This window comes from Haliotis rubra, unplaced genomic scaffold (assembly GCF_003918875.1).
Source record: "Haliotis rubra isolate DU_JTF1 unplaced genomic scaffold, ASM391887v1 Scf22, whole genome shotgun sequence".
Classification (NCBI taxonomy): Eukaryota; Metazoa; Mollusca; class Gastropoda; order Lepetellida; family Haliotidae; genus Haliotis; species Haliotis rubra.
In genome coordinates, this window is record NW_025766225.1 from 948,860 (window position 1) to 967,991 (window position 19,132).

A 19,132-nucleotide genomic window follows, 5' to 3' on the forward strand; every position below is an offset into this window, starting at 1 on the left:
CCGATACATTGATACTGGGTATACCCGATACATTAATACTGGGCATACCCGATACATTGATACTGGGTATACCCGATACATTGATACTGGGCATACCCGATACACTGATCCTGGGCATACCCGATACATTGATACTTGGCATACCCGATGCATTGATACTGGGCATACCCGGAAATACTGATAGTGGGTGGTTTAAAAAATACTTTTTGGGAACATGTGATATAAGTCAAGATGGGCATTTTGGTCACAAATACACCAATTTTAAAAATGTTCTCCACATTTCCACTACCAAATCTCCTGAAAACCTTGCCAATACCTAACTGCTGATAAGAAAATCTTTTATGAGTCGACGATGTCGCTCTTGGGGTGAATGAGTGAGTGATCATGGTTTTACACCGCTTTTAGCAGTATTCCAGAAATATCACGGCGGGGGACACCAGAAATGGGCTTCACACATTGTACCCATGTGAGAAATCGAACCCGTGTCTTCGGGGCGACGAGCGAACGCTTTAACCACTAGGCTGCCCCAGCCCACCCCCACCCTACCCTCGTCGCCCTTTGAAATATTGGCACAAGAAGTGTGCTGGAATGCACGTCAAATGAAGACACCAAATACTAGAACTGCTGGAATATTTCTGAACGTAAAGCAAACCGAAACATGAGTCTTATCAACCAGTCCGGGTTCGATTCCCCACATGGGTACAATGTGTGAAGCCCATTTCTGGTGTCCCCCGCCGTGATATTGCTGGAATATTGCTAAAAGGCGGCGTAAAACCATACTCACTCACTTATCAACCAGTTCATACAATGACCTACTTTTCAGCCGATCGGAATGTTCTCGTGTGAAAGTGAAAAGAGACACCACAAACAACTGTGGTTACACCGAATTCCAATTCCTTGTTTCATAAGAAAATGGTATTTACAAATGAATGTTATTTTTTAACTGTAATAACATCGTATTTCTATATTGTATGGCGAGGTGTAGGCAGCATGTCGTTAACTAAGACATCACAGACTGCCCCTGTTTGATGAGATCGTACAATGATTCACAATTCATCTGGCTCCCTGGTTACACATGATATGTGTTTTTCCGCTTATTCAGTGTAGTTTTGTAACGCACACTGTGATTGATATAATATCAAGTCCGTACCAGGGCCCGGTTGTTCAAAACTCGGTTATCTTTTAACCAGCCGTTAAGTACATTTAACCGACCGTTAACTAATAACAGAGGGTTATCGTGTTGTTCAGAACTCTGTTAACTTTAAACAGGTTGTTAACGTGACGTAAAGTTAACACACCTAAGGACCGCCGCTAACTTTTTAACAGTGTGGTTAGGTGAGGTGAGGTGAAATTGGGTTTAACGTCTTGCTTGAGAATATTTCGCTCATATGACGACGTGCATGCGGGTGTATGTGTATATGCTGCTGCTTGTACTAGCCCAGACTTAAGCTGGTTTTATAGTGCTAGCCCACTGAGATACCATGCCGCAGTGAAGCATGAATACCCCACTCAGACACATTATACTGACTCCGAGCCGACCAGTCCTTGTTGTACCCATTAATGCCGAGCGCCAGGCAGGGACCAACAAGTACCATATTTTAACGTCTTTTGGTATGACGCGGTCGGGGATCGAACCCGCGACCTTCCGCTGTCCGGGCGGACGCTCTAACCACTACACCACGGAGGCGGTCTTACAGTGTGGTTAACTCGCAAATGGCGTTCATGGCTAACACTGCTTTCATGAGGCCAAGAAAGGATAGGGTGTATCGTGGACTGGACTTCGATATTGGAAATTATTCTGACGAAGATTTACATACGAAACTGTAACTATGCACTTCATAGGAACTAAAATACATGTTGTACAAGAACATGGTGCCTACGTTTCATCTTTTAACACTTGTGTAAAGATTTATAAACTGAGGGGCAAAAGAAACGTCCCCAAAGTAAAATTGTAAAAAACATTTCTTCTGTTTTCGTTATGACGGAAATTTATTTAGGAACACATCTCCCGAACGCATCCCCACGTCTCACAGAAAGGAAATCCACGTGGAGTTTTTTGTAAGCATGAAAATTGCTTTTATTCACGTTTTTTGCATGCTTCTGTGGAAACATACCCGTATGAAAGTACAGTATAAAAATTATGCTCGACTGTTCGAATTCATCACTTCAATACGTTGGACACAAAGAACATGCCTCGACTCACGGCAGAACAGAGAGAACGAGCGATTGGGATGTTGCAGCTGGGTGCTTCTCACAGTCACGTTGCAAGGATCATGGGTTGCAGCAAGAAAACCATCACCAGACTGATGACACGCTTCAGAACAACAGGTCGGACTGCAGACAGGCCTAGGACAGGGAGACCACCCGTAACCACCCCTCAGGAAGACCGCCATTTACGGGTGCTTCACTTGCGCAACAGATTCCTGACTGTGACGTCATCAGCAACAACCAGCCTTACCCATCCAGTCAGTAGAAGGACCATATCCAGACCACTCCGCCGATTCGGTATCAGAGCCTACAGACCATTCCGGGGCGTGACGTTAACGCGTGAACATCGACGTCGTCGATTGGCTTGGGCACGTAGAGTTCGGCAGTGGCAGCCGCGGAACTGGCGCCGGGTACTCTTCAGTGACGAGAGCCGCTTCCAGTTGAACAAAGCTGATGGTCGGGTACGAGTCTACAGACGTCGGAACGAACGCACAGCACGTTGTTGCGTTCAGGAAGTTGAGATGTTTGGCGGCGGTAGTGTGATGGTGTGGGGGGGAATTTGTGGCGAGAGGAAGACTGACTTGTTGGTGATAGAGGGAAACCTGAATGCCCGTCGATACATTGATGTTGTTTTACGACCTGTCGTGTTACCCTTCCTCCAGCAGAATCGAGGCGTGTTGTTTCAGCAGGATAACGCTACTCCCCACACTGCTGTTGTTACCCGGAACTTCCTGAACAACAACAACGTAAACGTCATTCCTTGGCCAGCAAGATCCCCGATTTATCACCTATTGAGCACCTATGGGATCATCTCGGCCGTCAGGTTAAGCAACGTCAACATCCCCACAGACAAGAAACGCTTTGACTCAAGCTCTACAGGAAGAATGGCGTCGCATCCCACATCACGTGATCAGACGTCTTGTGCACTCTGCACGACGTCGTGTGGCAGCATGTATCGCTGCAAGAGGTGGACACACTCGCTACTGAGGAGTTGGACACTCAAAGACACTCTGTCAGTACTGATGTGCATGTGTTGTCATGATCGAAAACCGGACATTTGAACCTCCTGTGAAAAAACGTCACACAAACTCTACTTACAGCAAATTGTTTCAATTGTTCTGTAATGACAGTCTGCATAATATGTTCAAAAATTATATTAAACATTTCAACATTGAATTGCACGTGTTTGTATCATTTTATGATACAAAAATGATCGGGGACGTTTCTTTTGCCCCTCAGTTTATATGTTTTACTACACTAAATGAGTAAATTTCTTCTGTAAATATTATTCAAACAAACACTTTCAAAGAATCAAACACGTACACCCTATACCCACGTATGATATAATATTGAACAAGACTAAATGTAGATAATTAAATTAGTTTCATGAAAAAAATATCCGAATGATTACATTATGATACTGAAAGTGTAATCGGCGGGATATGGTGATTGTGTATACTCTTATTCTACCGACCTCCACCTCAGAGAAATTGCAAAATATGTTAAACAATGTTGACGTATGACATCACTACCGTTGAGATTTCTTAAAAAATGGCGGCTGACATTGGTTTTGCGAGGACCCTTCCTTTGATTCAGGGATCGTTTGTACATAAATATGAGATGCAAGTAATCAGAATGATTCTGACTATCTGTGTATTGTTACATGTTTTTATCGTTTTCATTTTAAGAAAGAGAAGAAGCGGCCAGAAATGCCGATTATTACTGTTGTCGTTCTGCGTGACTTTGCGTCAGTCATGGCGTCACGCTGCACAGAAACTTGACAGTTTCGTATAAACACATCACATTCCTCTATTGTATCTATTTTTAATTTCCTATTTCTTGCTACTATGCTCTTTCCATGCAAATGGGTCTCTGAAAATTTGAGAAAATGCTACACAGTATAAAGTCTGAAATTGTCTTTGTTTACATTTCAAACAGGTGTTTGAGCACAGCATTTGTTTCGACCCCCAATATCTTTCGTTTCAGCTTATCGAGACACTTGGTATTGGTGACAAAGACCAGTTGTAATTAGGTTCTAAAATGTATGACGAATTCACTAGGGCTGGGACGAGTAGGAAAAAATGGAATCGAGTACCCGCATGTACTTACCCGAATCGGAATCGAGTAGGCTACCCGGAAATGTAAGAAACACATTCGGGTCAACTTTCTGAATATTCAATCACGATTTGACAGAGATTATTATAGAAAACTTGAAAAGGTGGTAATAAGACATTAAAACTGACCTCAAGCTATTTAATTTACGTCTGTTTAACCAATATAGAGAGTAACACCATTACATACATTCCTCATTATAACAACGAACGTTTCGTTCCTGCTGCTACTGTAACTTAACTACTCACTGCACATGCACAGATAAATTACAGTCATTAAAACTATGCTCCATTAATCGGACAATACCAATGATGTAAAAACCCGTGAATTTCCGGGTTAGAATATTGATCTTCAGTAACCCATGCTTGTAAGAGGCGACTAACGGGATCGGGTGGTCAGACTCGCTGACTTGGTTGACACATGTCATCGGTTCCCAATTGCGCAGATCGATGCTCATGTTGTTGATCACTGGATCGCCTGGTCCAGACTCGATTATATACACACCGCCGCCATATAGCTGGAATATTGCTGAGTGCGGCGTAAAACTCACTCACCCACTCACTCAGTGATGTAAATGTGTGTTACGTCAAAAACGAAAAAGACAAGCTATTGTCTGCCCTTGTCATTACAGAGCTCTCTCCCTTTCCGGGTACTCGATTCCTAGAAATAGGACTCGATTCCAGCTGTACCCGACCCGGATTCGAGTACCCGAGTACCCGTCCCAGCCTTAGAATTCAGTGATGCATTTGTCGCCGATGAATATGAAATATAAGTGATGTAATCGGCGTCTCAATACAGGCCTTCGCGAAACGTGATTTTGTAAAAACTAACCAATAGGGCGCAAAGTGCACTTGGGCGTTCGTGTGAGTGTATTTCTGACAACATCTGAACACGATTCCAGGTTTATCGGCAACGTTTCAGAATTAGTAGTGATTTTATGGAAAACTGATATCATTGATAATTAATATGCTATTTTTGAAAGTCAATTCTCAGAGTAATTATCCGATTTTGGTTTGATATGTCCGTCTGGCATCCCTTCCCATGGGTGGATTTTAATTATATTTTTACTAATCATTTCAGCAATAGACGAAAACTTTATAAACATAAACATTGCTCTCGCAACTGATATGTAGGAAAATAATCAAAACATTATTATGTATCTATTTCTGTTATGAGTGATATGCAGGCCTACTTCGTAGTCACTTTGATTAAATGTTATATTTGAATATCGAAACCTTTTGTCACAGCGAACACAACACTATCTCTTGTCATTTTACACGATAATGTTTGGAATTTTAAACTTATTTTATAACAATATCTGAATGCTAATGTTATACACGGATGTATTTCATATAAGGAATACAATGGCACAATAGTATTTCTCTGTCGAATCGTTGCAGCGTTCTATAATACACTTATGAAATATAATACATGTTTTCCGTCCTTGAATACATTGAAAAGAACTATCTATGCATTTTCTATAGTCACTTGTGAATTGAACTAAATGGAGGTTCATCTGATCAATGAGTATCGAGGAAATTATGTTCATCTACTACAGCGTTCTATAATACACTTATGAAATATGATACATGTTTTCCCACCTTGAAGTCATTAAAAAGAATTATGCATTTTCTGCAGTCACTTGTGAATTGAACTAAATGAAGGTTCATCTGATTAATGAGTATCGAGGAAATTATGTTCATCTATAAATTAGACGCAGCTTCATGTTTTTCAAGACATCTTTCCGGAATATGCGTCTGTGAAGGCGTTCAGATAATGACGATATTGCACAGTTTTATTCATGAGATTCCTGTCAACAGTAATGTCGAATAATAGATTGATTTTATTCAGCAGTGTTGGCCCTGAGGTCTATAGTACAATTACAGTTTGATCTACTTGCACGTGGTGCTAGTAACATTATTAAGTTTCTATTGGCATTGAATGCATATTTCAGATAAAAGCTAATGGTATTATTTTCACAACATCTATATTGATTGATTCAAAAAGATTTGGCAATGTGTGTTCATACGTTACAATTTTTGACAGACTTGGCGAATAATTAATAAATGATATTGATAGCATCTTAATGACTTGGCCATACAGTCATGACAATTTAAGGAGTGAAAAGTGAGCGATAGGTCTTGTGGGAATTCAAAGATTCATTAAGACTGTAGCCGTCTAAGCGTAACTCCTGTGTGTAATATTTGTAAATATTCAATCCATTGAAAACATGCTTCTACTATTAATATTACATGTATACCTTCTTCCGCCTCCTCAACATTGGCTTCCTCCCATTGTTATTGTATCATTACCTATCCCATTGTTGTTGTTGTTAATCCCTTTGATGTACTCCCTCATGTTGTCTTACTTCATCCCTGTTACATGTATATAAGTCGGTTCTGTGCTGTATTGCTTTACTCTTGCTTGACAACGGTATGAGAAGCTATACCGAAACGTCGCATCATAATAAATAAAGAAGTTGTTATCCATAAAGTATTATACTTTTCTATTATCCATCAACTTCTAAAAAGCCTATCAAACAGATCGATTTTAGCAGAGTAAGTTGAAGTACAGAGTGATAGTGATTAAAACAATATGTAGAGTGAGTTATCTACAATATATGAGTTGATGTACACTGAGATTGTATATACTCACTATACAGCTATGTATATATTCTCCTTGTTACAACTCTTTGTATCACTTACTTGATAACGGTGTTAGTATCTACAGCGAAACGTCACACTCATTGCAATAAAGAAGTTGAGTATCCATAGACCTTGGTTTTCCTTCACCTATACAACTTCTAATATGCCTCTCAAAGAAGAATACCTGTCTGGAATAGACTACAGAAATTGGGTCATAGATCGTACAAATGTTGGGAATCGAAACTGGATTTTTACCAGATTTGTTTGTGCTATCACGGTTTGATTTGGTGCTCGTGCACCTGCCACCAATTTGCCAGGTGATGATTTGAGAACAACAGCGATATTGATTACAATTTTCCAACCTGAGGAAAAAGACAATATACAACATTAACAGTTTCTCACTGAAATAAACGTGATTCAAGTTTGACATATACTGTGTTTCAATAGAGAGAGTTATGGTAATTATTTAATATGAACAAGGCTTAATTGCTCTTCCTGGATACAGCGTTCCCGTTGTAACCAACCGTTGTCTCCTCACCTAGCCGTTGCTAGGCAAGGTCTTCACAGCGAGAACAGGTGTGATTACAGAGACAATGACAAGTCACAGGTTGCAGCACGTGCTACAGGTAAGTCTCGTTATTTCGACTCAGACCTTACCGCATAAAAAGGAAACTGCTTGACTTTGGCAACATCGCAATGAACTAAGGTAAACTGTTGTCTGTTTTCACCTGTGAATGTTATTTCGTATTACGGTTCACCGTTACCAGTATTTGGTGTTATAAAACGCTGTTATTATTTGACACTTATGCAGGACAAGGTCGCATCAGTCTATAATGAAGTCAACCTATTGTAATTTAATGTTTTTGACTTAGATAGAGATTGCCTGTTTTCAATAGATAGTCTCAGAAACAGTCTGTAGAATACGGGCGGTCTGCAGCATGTCAAGGGTATTCAATCCGTAAATCAGACAAAGGGTTCGTGAATTGTATTGATACATTTTAAAAAACGATCGTTACATTGTATGCGATTGTAACCCTGACCACGACATTTAATTTGCGCTGTTCCCTGCTGTTGTCGCCTATGTTGTTAACACCATTCAGATTGATGGGTTCATTAAATATGTCCGACATTTTCGCATTCTGTACATCTGCTGTTGGTTTGTAGTGTAAATTGTGTTATGAAAAGCACGTTAAATGGGCTCAAATGTGTCTTGTAAAAGGTGTTTTTTGTCGCGTTTGGGGATTTATTTATGCGCTTTTACGCTCAAGTTAGGTGAAAGTCCTGGGGCCCAGTTCATCAAAGCGACCTTAGCTCTGCGGCATTGGTAATTCCTGCCGATGAATATAGACGTAGTGTCGTCCTTTGTCACGGCGGTCATATAGTGTTGTTTTTGTCAGCAAAATAAATATATACTCCTCACAAAAAGTTAAGCAACACAAATTCGTAGTCTCATTACATTTTCATTTATTGAAATTGCAAATCATGGAATGATGCAATAGAAAGGTGAAACATGTGTACACACGATTGACAAAATGAAATGAAATGGTATTGAGCAATAATAGACTTACAAGTCATCAAAAGCATGTACCCTGAAACAGTCGTGCAAAATGTGCTGCATTGATGGAGCAAAATGTTAACATTAAGGGGGCGGTGGGGTAGCCTAGTGGTTAAAGCGTTGGCTCGTCACGCCGAAGACCGGGTTCGAATCCCCACATGGGTACAATGTGTGAAGCCCATGTGAAGCCCATTTCTGGTGTCCCCCCGCCGTGATGTTGCTTGAATATTGCTAAAAGCGGCGTAAAACCAAACTCAGTCAGTCAGTTAACATTAAGGTTCAAGTCAGTTTTGGACAGTGAAGCAGTGTTCAGTAACGCGTGTGACCACCATGAGCACAAATACAAGCTTCTTTGCATTGACCAAATGCGCCTTTAAAGTTGCCATTGTGGAATGTTCTGCCATTCTCCCTGGAACGCCTGCTCAAGGTCATCCAGAGTCTGGGGCTGAACATGGAGACCATAAACGCGACTTCCAATAATGTCCCAAGCATGTTCAATGGGATTAAGATCAAGTGACCTTGCAGGCCAGTCCATATGTGTGATGTCATTGATCTAAACAACATCGTTAACAACTCTTTCGCGGGCATTATCATCCATGGACGGGCATTATCATCCATAAAAATGAAATTAGGACCCGCTTATTGTACCAGAGAAATGATTACAAATAGGTTACACCGATCAGGGTACATGTGTGACGAGTGGAGCACATCCATGCCACACATTTTGCACATTGTTTCTGAGGGTGGTTGTGTTCGGGGGATCGATGTTATCAATGTTATCTGATAAATCACTTTGACAGTCACTAAAGGTTATGTATTCTTTGAATAATAAACCTTTCAGTAACATGTCGGCCAAAATCGCTATCGAGATTGATAAAGATATTACACTGAAAATACTTGTTGCATAATTTTTTGTGAGGAGTAAAAAATTGAAAGGTTTGAACGTAATGAATCGATATCGTGCAGTTCGATCTCTAATACATCTACGCAGACAGGTAGAATGTTAAATTAACTTTATTGCATTGCAATCAAAACACTGTCTCGAATGTGTTATATTTTGTCCTAGATTTAGATTTGGGTGAAAAGTAGCTAACACTTTGTATATTTGGCGTATTTATGTAATCCGTGAGTCATAATACGAAAATCATGTATCCTCTAATACGTCGAGCGGCCTTTTCAACAACAACTTCGAAAGCGAATCTTTCAGTTCATATGGACACGCGAGCGGCACAAATTGATGCAATTTGATAACTCCGATACCATGCCGGTCACGTTCACCGTTATTACACAATTTTCATACCTACTGTTGACAAATTATTGAGCTGTCACCTGATCTCGTTACTGAAATAGTCTGGTCGGATATACATAATTAAAACGTGACTTTCTTATTAATGGTAGCTTACAAAACGTGATTAATTCAACTACAACGGAGATTCGGCTTGCTCACATAAAAATGCGAAACTATTTATAAATTTTAGAAAGCTTTTGATTCAGAGGATAATAACCATTATGTAACATGACAGGAAAGGCTTTTAGCAATATTCCATCAATTTCACGACAGGAGCACAAGAAATGGGCTTCACGCGAGGGGATTCGAACCTGGGTCGTTCTGAAGCGCGAACACTTTCACCACTGGACGATTCTAATTTTTTTCGACTACCTTCATTGAATAACAGTTTGGTGCCAACTCAATTGTAGTTGACCTTATTAGGATTTGTATACTAGCACTAATCAGAAAGTCACATTTTAATGAAGTCATTTCAGTGTGGTAATGACATGATCTCTATGCCCACTGCCTAACATGTGTACCCGATGTCCGAGGACCAATGTTCTTGAAATTCTGAGGATTCAACTGATGGCGGAGATACACCATGTCATGAAACAGTTAACTCTCCTTGAGAAAATACCCTGAATCGTGAACGGGGGCGGTGGGGTAGCTCAGTGGTTAAAGCGTTCGCTCGTCACGCTGAAGACCCGGGCTCGATTCCCCACATAGGTACAATGTGTGAAGCCCATTTCAGGTGTCCTCCGCCGTGATATTGCTGGAATATTGCTAAAAGCGGCGTAAAACTAAACTCACTTACTGAATCGTGAACGACTATTATTCTTTGGTTATACGGCTCCACGTGATGACAGGATTGACCAGTGTTCAACGAGCGACACAGATTCTTTGATATATAGACACATGTTGTTGCTGGTGTCGTAAGATGTCGACATAATTATGCAAAACAGTATGTAAAGACTACCAAAAGGCTTCCATTAGGCCTGTCTGATGTGGTTTCAGAACAGCCTCTTTTCATTACAAACAAGAGAATTTCCTGTCATGTGATTAGCCTGCCGAAGTCTCTAATTTACGTCTGTTTAACCAATATAAAGAGTAACCCCGTTACATCCAGGTGTGCGAGAAAGGATGGAGACGGCACAGCACAGGCTAATGAATCAATAACTTGGTGGGCACTTGTGCACGTGCTTCTCTAACACCTGGCTGTCCCTTTCTCTGCACTCCTCCCTCGTAACAAAAAGTGAACTGTGTCAAAATGTTAATGATAGTTTTAAAGAACTTTTTTGGTGGAGTCCGGAAAATTTTCAAATATAAAAAAGCTGTTGGGTATTAGTAAATGATAAACATGTGTACTATTTATATTTATGTGGCAATTTTGTACAATGATAAAATTTGCAATTCATCGGTCCGTTTCTGACTCAAACGGACTGTAGTGTGCGTGCACACCACTGGTGTAGCCGACACAAACAAACAAACAAAATTACCCCCCGCGCTTAACCTTTTCCGAGTGTATATTTGTCCGCGCGTTTAATGGAGGAAGTACGGTACTGCCACATAGATGTCTACCCGTTGGTCGAACCTTACACAATTAACAACTGATAATTTCATATAAACGTCGTTCGCTTTGTGTGATAATCTTCAATCGAGATGAAGATTAATGTCAACACAAAATTAGGCATAACATTTCCAATAGTAAACATGTGTTTGTTTGTCTTAAAATACTTTGGGGAGAATTTGATTTAAGTTAAATTCCAGTCTTATACAATGAGATGCTCGATCAACCTAGTATGTAGAAGAATCTGGGAGGAGAATAGATTTTGAGCACAATCCCCATTTTTCCCAGCGGTTACCAACAAACTATTAATCCACTGAGCGCCATCAAATAGTCTATTTACTTTCATTATTATGCTAATAGTTTGACGTTTTGGTGTTTTCCCCAAATTAATCATTTTTGTGTTGTTGTTTTTACCGCTGCCAACAAATTATTCGTTTAGGGCATATTTCTGAACAATCCGTTCATTTTAGAAAATAATTGGGTTTATCGTTAAGAAGACAGCATGAAACACATTCGCTGGCCTCATTATTACCAGTTAATGTGCCATACCGTCTGTCCTTTCTGTGCAAATATGCATTAATGTTTTCCTTCAGTGTCAGTCAGGGAAAATCGATTTTTTGTCATTTGTTATTTTCGTGTCTATTGTACGACGTTATAGATACATCCATTTGATCTATACACATGGGAAAAAGTATCGCAACGCCTATGGTTTTTAAATCCCATATTGACATTATATTTATATCATAATTATGTTTTTGCGTGATAAATGTAACTATTCGCGGGCACCATACATTGATTCGAGATATGTACGTTGTACTATCAAGCGAGCTTCACGTGCAAACCTTATGCATGCTATTAAGCAAAGAATATCTTTTAGTTTACTGATCTTCTTACAGCTCGGGGGCGGTGGGGTAGCCTAATGGTTAAAGCGTTGGCTCGTCACGCCGAAGACCCGGGTTCGAATCCCCACATGGGCACAATGTGTGAAGCCCATTTCTGGTGTCCCCCGCCGCGATGTTGCTGGAATATTGCTAAAAGCGGCGTAAAAACCAAACTCAGTCAGTCAGTCTTACAGCTCGATAACTTGGAAAATGAATCGATTGCGTTACTGATGAGGTATTATGGAGGTCTCCTCAGTCGACAACAGCTAACAGATGCCATGTTATTGATCTGTAGAATGTTGGCATGTCATCCATCGACTATCAGCCGATTGGGCATAAAACATCGTCAAACTACTGACGTTAAGGCAGCGTCCCTAGGGAGAATAAAACCTTTCTGAGAATCACGAGGCTTAACAGTTCAGGTCAAGTAGCGTGTCAAAATCACAGTGGCCGGAGAGCGGTAGGTCGCGGGTTCTATCCCCGGCCGCGTCATACCAAAAGACGTTAAAATATTTATTTTTGTAATTATCTTTTTATTCAGAAACCCCTGTTACAAATTGGGGCTCGAGCCCAGGGAAGCAGAAACCCCATTGAAGAGAAAAGAGATTGAGGCAACAGGCTTCTGTCTTTTTGGATTTTGTTAAGACATTAGACAAGCACATTGCATTCACTCACACATTCACACTGACAGAATAGGAGCAAATAACATGAAGTATATAGTATATAAGGAAAGATTACTAGCACATGATAGATGAAATGACATTTTGATGTTATGTACTGTGATATAGATTTGGGTGAGAAGTTTAATATGGTGTTATACCGATGGCTGGCCGGGAGTGTACTACCGGTCTACAAGACGTTAAAAGACGTTAAAATATTGTACTTGTTGGTCTCTGCCTGGCGCTCGGCATTAATGGGTACAACAAGAACTGGTCGGCTCGGAGTCAGCATAATGTGTCTGAGTGGGGTACTCATGCTTAACTGCGGCATGGTATCTCAGTGGGCTAGCACTATAAAACCAGGTAAGTCTGGGCTAGTACAAGCAGCCAAACACACACACACACACACACACACGTCGTCATATGAGCGAAATATTCTTAAGTACAACGTTAAACCCCATTTCACCTCACCTCCACATCAACGTGTATCCAACAGAACGGCCTGGAATCACCTGAAACCAGGGTACCGTGATAGAAGACTTATCATCCGTCCGTTGTTATCCCAAGAGCACAGGCCAGCACGACTAGCTTGGTGTCAAACTGTAAGTCACAGGAATTTGATGTCATGGAGAAGGGTCATGACTGATGGGGGAACCCTTGTTTGGCGCCGCAGAAACAATGCATGTTCTCAACGGAATATCTCCGACCAGGGGACCCTTCCCCATGACCCAAAATACCAGTGACGTCGACCTTGACACCAACGGAGACTGATAGGTTGCTGTCTGTATGTCTGTCCGACTGATTTTAAACGATTTCGGACAGTTCTGTTGGACAAACACGCTACTTGACATTAATGTGACTCTGAGAAGGGCTGTATCTTCAAGGGTTGGGTATCGCCAACATTTTCGTATTGCGGTATAGTGTGATATGTGTTGGCGTATTGCAATATGTATTGCAATATATAGTGTAACACATGGGTTAAGGTAATGAAATTACTGTTTCCTTTCTTTTGAACGATGCCACTGGCCACTGTAAGGACTCAGATGTGATTTACAAGAGATCAATTGAAAATGTTTCCAAACTGAAGACTTCACTCTAAAGTTTGCAACTCGAGAAAAAGCATCTGTAGCGGCGTCCGCCATTTTGGTTTGTTTATCCTTACGAGTGCCGGTACAAATCTGTTTGTTTTTTATTTATATGGTTTAAAAGTCACGCAAATACAATTATATGAACAATAAACAGTCTCAAAACTATTGATGTATAATAATATAAAGGAAATACAAATGTTATTAGTAGTTTTTACAAAAATTACCGATCGTATCGGGTGAACCGGTTCGCTAAAAGTGTACCGCAATATATCGTATTGTGAAGTTCGAATTGCAATATACCGGTTAACCGGTATTATCGCCCTCCCCTAGTATCCTCCCTAGGCGTTGTCCCTGAACTCTGACGGTCTTTATTTTGCTGATGTTTTCTAGCCAGTCGGCTGATAGTCGATGGATGACAACCAGCATCTCTTGCAATAATCCTCAATGACAGGCCAGCGTTCCTCATGCCAATAATTTGCCATCTTGGGTGAGATTCTCTGTTTATCATCCAAAACTGTGTTTCACAGGAGGTATTGCTTGTGTGAGGTCAAATGATATCTCCCAGGAGATATCGTTTCGAAAGTAGAATTGTACAATGCCCTGACGTCATCAATTACATGACTCCCAATGCTATGACGTCAAAAACCTGATGGCGTCATAATGCTATGACATCGCTGCACTGCAAGTCTAATGGCAGTACTGTGTACAGGGATGTACATTTTTCACTGAAAACTAAAGAAGAGTGATTTTTATGATAAACCGATTCTCACCCTCATGTCTTCTGATATCAAATATATCAACACACGTTGATAAATGTAACTTTATCAACTCATGCTGATATAGTTGACATCAAAATAGGGGTTAAAATCACGTGTGTTGCAATACTTTTGTCCGTGTGTATATTATTATTCTTGTTCCGCTACTTGTTACACATAGATAATTTTTCATCCCCATACATGTTAACATGTGGATGTTCTTTCGAATATGGACGTCTTAACCACCTCATTTATTTATTGTTGTTTCTAGACTGGATGACAACGTTACCTAGACAACAATGGGATGTTCCACCAGCCGAACAGTGAAAACATTCTACCATGAGGCTTTAGCAGAACAACTCACAACGACCACAGAATGTGAGAGAGGAGAGCCTGAAGGCTCACCTAATGTGGACAGTAAGGGGCATAACTGTCATTCAGTAACTCCTAGTTATCTCCCTTGAACTCTTACATCTGTTTATTATCGGAATGTTGCAAAATACGAATAAATCGATGTATTTCTGATAGCTATTGATCAAACATAGATGACTTTATTTAATGGTTAAAAAAACAAACATAATGTACTGTAAGCAGACCACAAAGAGTCATATCGTGCAGTGTTACTACAACGGTAGCGGGCAGTGGGGAAGCCTAGTGGTTAAAGCGTTGGCTCGTCAGGCAGAAGGCCTGGGTTCGATTCCCCACATGGCACTGGGTATAGTGTGTGAAGCCCAGTGTGTGAAGCCCAGTGTGTTCCAGCCGTGATTTTGCTGGAATATTGCTAAAAGCGGGGTAAAACCATACTCACCCACTCACTCACTCACCCACAAGTGACCTCATGTCTGGTCCAGGTTTGAATATTTACATCCCGCTACTTACCTGTAGCAGGGCGTGGAGACATCCCACAGATGACATCCTGATGTCAGCAGACGGGGTTAACCTCTTTGGTCATGTGGACTCGGATATTTTATGGCCGCTACTGTTCAACCAAACAATAACGTTACTCGTAGTTTCCGTTAACGTGTTAGCACGTATTCCGTTAAACGTACGTACCACTACATTACTTCGGCTACGGAAATTAACCGTATGTTGTTTTTGGTTTTTTTCAGGATCCAACAAAGAGAACCCAGCAACTGCTACCACAAATCAGATACCGTACGTTCCCTTGGACGACGTGAACTTCTGCCCCGACACAGACTTCAGCGTCTCGGAGGTGTGCGCGTCGGAAGACACAGAAGCATTAGCGTCGGCACAACGCGACCTGCTCATGCAGAGACAGGACATTCTATAAACTAGGTCAGCTGGCCTTGTGTTGTGTTTTTCTTTCTTTTTGGTATTTTTTATTCCTGTTTTTTCTATATTTTTAAAAGACTAAAATTGACTGGTCCTTGCATGTGTTTGTGATGAGTGCCACCGTTCACCAGTTTGTGAACACCTGGAACTTGAACTCTAGAAAGAAGAGAATGTAGAAGAGATTCCATATGAGGATTGGTTTTGTTTAGTTGCTTCTGTTGTATGTCCACTGTAGTGTATGTTCCCCAAACACGTAGAAATATAATCTTTACTACCCGAGGTACAAACTACCGGGCAAAAGAAAGTTATTGCCGACTTCACTTGACCAAGAAATAGAAACAAAGAAGTACATGTATATGAGATGTATGGTAACTGTTTTACAAACAGAAATCATTTTCCAAATATTTGTAATGCCGATCTTGCATTTGCCGCAATTCATTAAGAAAAACTCAAGGGATCAAAATTACAAATTACACAAATCAGAGGTCATTCAAATAGTGTATAAAGAGTCACATAATGAGGCAGGAATTAGGGAACACGTCATCAATAGCGAGTGTGAACACCCTGGTCATCCATACATGCCTTCTCGTTGGAGTCGTCAGTCGTGTCGTGACTATTGGTCTTCCCGATTTTGGGCGGTCCCGCCTGTTTGCTGGTAGCGGTTAATCAATTTGCTGATGGTTGCCTCGCTGCAGTTGAAGGTTCTTGCCAGCCGACGTTGTGAAGCCCCCAACCCGTGAAGGTCCGGGTTAGAATGAACCTTCAGTAACCCATGCTTGTCGTTAGAGGCGACTAACGGGATCGGGTGGTCAGGCTCGCTGGCGTGGTTGACACATGTCATCGGTTCCCAATTGCGCAGATCGATGTTTCATGCTGTTGATCACTGGATTGTCTGGTCCAGACTCGACCCCTCTGGGACCAGTGCTGCACAAGTACGTTTTTCGCGTTTTGAAAAATGTACGTTTCGTACGAAGTTTTCGGATAGCTGCTTTGCTATCGGAATCATGTTGAGTTTTGGCGAATGTTTTCTGCTTGGATTCAAACCTGTACCATCATTTTCGTTTATTATACAATTACTTCAAAAGAGGTAACTTTCTTTTGCCTGGTGGTTAATTCATTTCTGGGTCTTTTGTCAATCACGTCAATGATCAAGTTTGTGGTACTATTGAGCATTTTTTCTATTTTCTTATGAGTGGTTTGGAAGGAATTGAAGCAGCTGAATCCAGAAATGGAATTCGTATATCCCAGCAATGTTGGATATCGAACTAATAATATAAAAGTATAAATTGTAAAATAATATTAATTGCAATATACTTTCAAAGGATAGGGCTCCTATTATAGGTTGTATCGTTTCAGCTGTAAGACCATGACATTTCAGCATTAACTGATCCACTGTCTTGTGGTACGCTGTGCATAGTTACGCCCCTTAGCTGTGAGAGGATCGGCTAGTTGTCATGTCAAATCTACATTTGTTATCTTTTAGCTCAACATCCTTTCGGACTGATATAGTCAACGTGTTTTCTTCAGACTGGCGTGATAAAAACGGGATATGGCGATAACTCACTCACTCACTCAATCAGTCACTAATCAGGTCTTGTTCTCTTGATATATATTTTTGTATTTCAGGCTTTCTTTGACATATGGCTGTCCGCTCTCATTGTTCATCGGCTCTGGTGATGATACACACTGTACCTGTAATGTGACTGCTTCTGCTGAACTGTTCCTACAAAAGTCATGGCACATCCTGTTCCTGCTAAACACGTGGTACATATTGTTCCCAGTAAGACTCGCTACCTCCTGTCAGCGTTTCTTACCTGACAAACTGTAGATGCATACTGTTCTTGATATACACGTGGCACATACTGCTCTTGATATACATGTGACACATACGGTTCTTGATATACACGTGGCACATTCTTATTTTTTTTATTCCATTTCAAGTTGCATGTACAGACAGAAGAGTGGCATGTGTTGACAGTTACATCAACAATTTGATATACAAAATTTTATACACATATAAGGGTGTACAAATATAGATAGACAGGAGCTAGATGAAAGTGTTATATCTGCAATGGACACGTTAACTAGAGTAAGTCAAATTGTATGTGTGCTAAATAAAAATGTCAGAGTAGGGTATCTAAGTCCTAGTTTCCTAGTAAAATAACAAAATTTATTATTTTTCGTTGCAATAAACCTTTCAATTTAGCATATGTCCTTAAGCAACATAGGAAATCCTGCAAAAGATATATCTTGCGGTTTAAGGCTTGAAGTATAGGTGAATCTTTGGCAAGTAGTAAAATGTGATTTACTGCTTGGTTGTTTGAGGACAGTCCAAACATAATAATGAATTTAGATAGTGACAAATTGTTTTGGAGGTTATTATCAAGGAATTTTTCATCTTTAAGCCAAAAGTTCCGAACAAATTGACATTCAAAGAAAACATGTGATACATCTTCTGGGTGGATTTTACAAAATGTACATATATCGTCATCAACTAACTTCATCTTCAATAATTATTTTCTTATTTTCTGTTTATAAATCTGTATTGAAAGTCTTAAGAGCTTACAGTCATTTGTTCATTTATAATAATAGCTAAATACATCTTTCCAGTCAATCTCATGCTGAAAGACAGTGTTCCAATATTCTAATCACTTAGGTGTAGTATCATTCTTAATTAGTTCATCATAGAGATTCCTTGAGCCTTTTTCATTACAGATAATATATTTGTATATATTTTGTATATGTGGCTGATCAAATGTAAGTGTTCTGTTTCTTATCCGATATCTCCAGTTATTTGGAATATTGTTTAACAAGTGTTTATAGTCTAAGAAAGTTATATTCTTCATAAACACGTGTTTCTGCCGTAAACACTGCACGTACTGTTCCCACCAATCAAGAAACGCATGCTCTTCCTGCTAATCAACTGACACATGCTGTTCTCGCTCATCAACTGACACACACTGTTATTGCTAATCAACTGGCATTGTATTACTTCACAGTTTAGCAAGTGTCAAACTTATCGTCAATTCAAAACTATGTTAATGTTGAATTATATCATTCAATCGACATTTCTTTACATCTAAGAACTGTTATATGTAA

The 19,132-nt window shown here is 40.3% G+C and overlaps 1 long non-coding RNA gene across 2 annotated transcripts; it reads left to right on the forward strand.

Annotated features, from left to right (window-relative positions):
• Positions 1 to 7,472: 7,472 nt before the first annotated feature.
• On the forward strand, positions 7,473 to 18,474 carry LOC124277229. 2 transcript variants are annotated; one of them, XR_006898778.1, is made up of 4 exons: positions 7,473 to 7,591; positions 15,012 to 15,157; positions 15,850 to 16,036; positions 17,660 to 18,474. It is a non-coding gene; the product is annotated as an uncharacterized LOC124277229 (long non-coding RNA). The 2 variants fall into 2 exon arrangements; XR_006898777.1 differs by having other exon boundaries at positions 7,583 to 7,671.
• Positions 18,475 to 19,132: the final 658 nt, after the last annotated feature.